The sequence below is a fragment of the Cynara cardunculus genome (assembly GCF_001531365.2).
Source record: "Cynara cardunculus var. scolymus isolate 2C chromosome LG 17, CcrdV1, whole genome shotgun sequence".
Taxonomy (NCBI): Eukaryota; Viridiplantae; Streptophyta; class Magnoliopsida; order Asterales; family Asteraceae; genus Cynara; species Cynara cardunculus.
Window position 1 is genome coordinate 27,620,945 of NC_037544.1, and position 5,637 is coordinate 27,626,581.

Sequence of the window (5,637 nt, forward strand, 5' to 3'; positions counted from 1 at the left end):
GTTAGTAGAAGATTAGCTAAATAGTCTCACTAGATAGTTATCTTCTAATTAGCCTTCTAGTATAAATAGGTGATTAGGCCTATTGTAATCAACGTCGCTTTTACGTTTTCATATTGAGTAAAGTGAAATTATTGGCACTCAAGATTATTCTTTCAATGTTCATACATTGTTCTTGAGTGTTCATCATTTTGTTCATTAAAACACTATAATTTGGTTATTCTTAACTTGATTATTAGTGTTATTGAGAGATCTGGGATCAACAATAAATTAAAAGATTGGAGGTATGAGGGTTGGTTGAAAGTCTACAAATTACTCTGTAGTCTGTTTGTCCGATTTAGTAATGTAGTATGTAATTTTATTTTTGGACCTAGAGGCATGGTCTGTATAGTCTTCTACAATTCTGCAAAATTTGATTTTGGTTGGAAGTCCGGAATTGTCAATGAAATTTGTATGTCATCTTTAGGTTTAAAGTCTGAGGTTTCAGTTTTAGACTTAGGGACCTGATCTATACAATGGATTACAATTCTTCAGAGTATGAGGTTGTGAGGTCATTATTCAAAGTTATGTAACTCCAATTCCGAAATCTTCTTCCTTGGGAGTAATGTACCTGTAATTTGCATTTTCCACTCTTCAATGTACAATGCAGACTTATATGTGCTGTCTCTAAGGTCCTGTTATCAAACTGAGTGGAAGTCTGTAAGATCTTTACATATTTCTAAGTCTGGTAAGGTGAGGAAGTCCTTTATGCGCCGTCCTTGACAAAGACAGATGTGCAAGTCTGAACGTAGTGTCCCAGACTTATGACTGCGGCTGTCGATTCAGAGTTAAGGAAGTAACTCTATACATTCCAGACTTGAACACTTTAATACGAAGTTTAACTACTTTAGTGACTTTCGTAAGGGCTAATTTGCAAAGATTGACTCTCACACGATGAAGGATAGTCTATAAGATCTTTACAGATATAGAAGTCTGGTCTGGGAAAAAAGTGTCCTTCCGACCCAAACTTGGTAAATGCAGAGGGGTGAAGTCTGAAAGTACCCGAACCAGAGTTCCGGCACAATACTACATTCATACCTACAGATCTAGATATAAATTCAGAGTTCTGGAAAAAAACTCTAAACCTCCCAGACTTTTGACATATCTCTTCGTCTCAAATGCACCTAAACTGGTTTTCTGCCACGTGTTCGTATATAATTTGACCAACTTTTAACCTATATCCTAAATGTAATTAAACATTTTTTAAAAATAAGACGGTTTAATGAGTCCATTAAGTACTCTACACTTACACGTGTCACTCTATAAACAAACCTTTCAAGTTCTTTGTTAAAATTTAAAACCATATATACTCCATATATATGAATCGTCATCACTCCCGCCTTCATTTTTCTCATACGAACTTACCTCTTCCAATCACAGAACACCAAAGAAACCCATCAATGGCTAACTCACAATCGAACGTCCAAAAAAACAATACACACCACCAAAACCTGCTTCGAACCCTCTTCCTTTTCTGATTCTGACAATGAGGTCGACCAAGGTACTTCTATCCTAATTGGAAACATTGATGTTGCTCTCCAGGAGCATGTCTCCCTTCCTTTAGGAGATCAATCCCCATCAACAAACACTGGATTCAATCATCCGGCTTTGATTCTGGTGCCAAATGTTGAACAGGTCACTGATAAGCCTAAATAGCACAACCCTAAACTTGCTGAATCTTAAGGAGAAGTGGGAGATGCTCATGAAAGCCAACAAGCACAGACTGTTGCTATGTATGTAGCTATTGGAGAACCTGATGTAAGTCATACTCTTTTACTAGAATCTGATTATGATCTCATTAAGGAAAACAACAGTGCCCTAAACCTGAACTCTGAAAATTTCAAACACGAGCACCAAATTGTCATTGAAATGCTTAAAAGACAGTGGTGGAAGAATCTAACATGTGATGAGGAACAAAATGAGATTACTTCAACTGTAGGTGGGTACGGTTTTTCCCTATCCCTGGAACTGATAAGAAAGATGCTCTTCCTTCCAAATAACAATGAAGTGTTGGGGAAATCAGATTTTCATGCCCTTCAATCTCAGGAGAAGATGATTAAAGACTTGATCTTATTGGGATACAAAGATCCCTTGCCAACACTAAGCAGTTTCAGGAGGAAAGGTTTACTACCTGTTTGTACTGCTTGTTCTCCAGTATCAATAGATGTTTATCGCCCAAAGCCTCAAGCCTGGATCAAGCATCAAGGCCAACATTGACGATCTTTGATGCTATAGCTTTCAACATGCATGATGATTATGCATCACTATTCATGGAAGAAATTAAAGCATACATTGCAAAGCCGCCAAGGTACATTCCATTTCAAAGATTCATCCAACTGTGTGTGAAAGGAGCTATGCACTTACGACCGAACATTCCAGTAAGAGAGGAGGAGGAAATGGTCCCACAATTCTACATGGATTCACTGAGGTTATCTACGCCTCTTTCTAATTTCAGAAATCATATGCCACTCCCCTTAGAGTTGTGAATATATTAGGAATGACAATAGGGTACTTAGAGAATATTGTGCTTCTATGGGACTGCCAGAACTGGCAGACCCTACCCAAGAAGCAGTTCCACTTAGGACGAGTGGTGAAGAGTCAAAAGAAAAGAGTGTTGGGGAGGAGACACAGAGGATTATGTCTCGTAAAAGTGTAGAGAGGGAAAACAGGGTAGAAGAGATAAAAACAAAAGAGAGGATTTAGAGAGATCAAAGTCAAAAAAAGAAGAGGACCCTGCCCATCCCTAAAAAGACGGGCACCCACATCTGCTATCTCTCCACATTCTTTGGTGGAAGGTATTGAAAAAGGCACTGAGCCCATGCCGACTCTCATATCAACCATACCAACCCACTCATCGCCTTCTCAAAAGAGGGATGTTTCATCAAACATTTTGAGACAACCAACACAATCCATTATGTCCTCAGTTGGAAGAAGCCAATGATGAAATTGAGGAACACTTGTCTCATCCTCATCATTATTTTCATCACATTGAGTTGGGAAGTTAATCTCATATTGAGCCAAATACAGAACCTGAAACTGCTAATCTTCCTTCAATTCATGACTTACCTGTTTGGGTGGCAGTCCTGGTGGAATAAACATCAACAAAATCCCACTACCAAGTACATTTGTTGTACATGATGTGTTTGCCACATCAACACGCCAACCCACACCTGCTGTGGGATTACAAACAGGATCATTTGTTGATCCTGGTTTCTTATCAACGATTGTCACAAATACGGGAGTTAACAAATTCAGTGACTTTTGTATGGGGGAATTTGCAAAGATTCACTCTAAAACAAATGAATTGATGACCGTAAATCAAATAAGAAGTTTAGAGGAAAAGATGACGTCAATGGAGGAAGGAATTGTGGAAAAAATTGATGGCCTTGAGAGTTCTGTCCTTCTAACAGAAAACCAATTGGAGGGTGTGAAGAATATGGCGGAAACCAGCCAAACAACTCTCCACAACTTGGCATCAAACTCTGTGACAAAAGAAGACTCCAAAGTCTTCCAGAGCTATATCCTCAAGAACTTTGAGATTTTGTCTCATAAGATGATTGAGATACAATCTAAGAATGAAGCTTCCATCCTCACCCAATTAAATACCCTCATGCAGTCTCAAATGGATGACGCCAATACACAAGCCAAAACAGAAAATCCATTCCAACCTCCAACTGATCCATCTACTTTACAAAGAAATCCCATCCCTGCCATTCCAAAAGCCTACATGCCTCATATCGAAGATTTTGCCACGACTGCTCAGTTGAATGAAGTAAAGGCTTTGGTGGATTTTAGGTACATGATAGTGTTAATATGAAAAGACCTTCAACAAATGGGTTACAAGAAAGAAACCAAATCAACTAAAAGGAAGCATGATGAAGATGATAACTCTGATGATGAAGCTGTCTATAATAATAAAAACAGGGATAAGATAATAAGGCAAGAAGAGGCAACAACACTGGGAATGGCATCTAACGCAGATACAATAATTGAGGAGAACGTTGAAGAGAGAAATGTTGATGAAGACAGAATGGATGTAGATAACACTGAAGTAGGCTCTAATGAGACGGAGAGGATGGAAATGGAGAAAATTGAAACCATAGCCATTCCTAGTTCATATGGGGAGTTTAAAAAACCAAATGATGAGCTAGAACCCAAGCATGAGCATATTTTTCAGAACTCATGTCTTGCAATCATTCCTTTTACACCTTTTGATTCATTTATTCAATTCCTTCAGGAAAAATTCTTTATTCCTTCAACTGTTCAACCTCTGGAGGAAAAACAAGAAACAACAGTAGAGTCATCAGATTTCAACTGGTTCTATGGACACGGAAATGGTTATTAGCAAACTTGGTGGCACTTTCGGCTCTTTCAAGACTTGCAGCCACATGTTCATAATAGACGATGTGGAGGAAGTCATGCTAGAACATGAAATTGATAGGAACTAGCCTGGAGAAGTGCAGATGATGTACTCAGAAATGATAAGTAGTCTATGGAGAAAAGATTCAAAGACAAATATAGAAAGTCCAATTATTCAAGTACGAAATTTCCACATAAGATCATTTGCTATTGTGGATTATTTGGATTTACAAGTAATAAGAGCAGACAATCATGTATACCAGATCTCTAGTGCTGATTTTCTAAGGCTGAAGTCACAAGATCAACTTTTCATGCTGAAGTTTTTCCAAAAAGCAGACATTTCTTGGGTTGAAGTGGAAATGAGAAGGTCAATATGGATTTACATCAGAAACCTGGGTTTATATGATATCCAAGTGGCATTAGATCTAGACCTGACAAGGATTAATGCTCATGAGCCTTTGGATGAAAGCTTTGAGAACCTGAGGCTTATGTATCAATTTGTATGCCTTGTTGAACCACGCTACTACTTTAAAAGTTCTTCAGGTCTAAGGGTGCAGAAAGTTACAAAACTACCTCTATTTACAACTGAAGCGTTGACCCATTTTCTGAATACCATGGAAAGTTCCCATAATGTATAGGAAGATGTGAAAGAAACGTTTCTACAAGAAATAAAGGAAAGGATAAAGCTTAGGGAGCTGTGTAAGGATTGTCAAAGGCTAGCAATAATGGAGGAAAATCTGAAGAAAGCATTAGTAAAAGATGTGGTGCTTCCACAGGAGTATTTCATTTCTCGAACTTTGAAACTGTTTCTAACTGCAGTGGTAGAGAAAGAGAGAAAAAGAAGAAGTAGATTCGGATGAATGGTTTCTTGAATTCAAACTCGGGAATTTTTTCATGTTAGAATCTAGTTAGATAATAAAGAACTATGCGGATACCTTTACAAGGAAGCCACCAGCATTCAAGAGAAAATATGAACAGTTTATGCACAGAATAGGCAAATTGCGCAGAGATGTGTACTCGAAGTTGAGTATTATCAAGATGGTGGACATCAAACAGAAAACATGACAGGGTATAGTATACCAAGTTTTTAGTGTTGAGAGAACAGATAATAGGGTGTATGAGTTCTCCTAGGCTAATTTCATATTCGTCAATCACAATGATCTAATAATATCTTTGTTTTGTTAACTCGTACAAATTGAGATAAGTAAATTTTTGGTAGAATTGTGCATAACATATTTGTAC